This window comes from Littorina saxatilis, linkage group LG12, assembly GCF_037325665.1.
Source record: "Littorina saxatilis isolate snail1 linkage group LG12, US_GU_Lsax_2.0, whole genome shotgun sequence".
Lineage (NCBI taxonomy): Eukaryota > Metazoa > Mollusca > Gastropoda > Littorinimorpha > Littorinidae > Littorina > Littorina saxatilis.
This window is the reverse complement of record NC_090256.1, coordinates 32,511,678-32,512,154: the sequence shown is the minus strand read 5'-3', so window position 1 is coordinate 32,512,154 and position 477 is coordinate 32,511,678.

Genomic DNA, 477 nt, shown 5'->3' with positions numbered 1-477 from the left:
AACGTGTGAAAATGGTTGCAATAATTTGTTGGCCAAGTTTAGTCTGTGATGCGTGGAAGGCCATCTTCCTTGACGACGTGTGTAGTTTCCACTGGTGAATCCATCATGTAGTCAGTTATTACTGATGTGATCGTTCCCGGTAATACATTTGTCTTGGTCCTCTTACTTTACATTATTTGTGGTCGGTGAATTAAACATGGGTGATTTGTTGCTTACACATAAATATGTGTCTAAATCGCTTGCACATTATCTCTCTATGGTGAATACAAGACGATTGATATGGTTACACCATTTGTCTTGATCATCTTTACATTGTTTGTGGTCGGTGAATTAAACATGGATGATATGTTGCTTACACATAAATGTGTCTAGATCGCTTGCACAATATCTCTCTATGGTGAATATAAGACGGTTGATATATGTTTACACACATGTATCCATCTTCTGAACATTTTCTGCTTGGTAATTAATCTTATT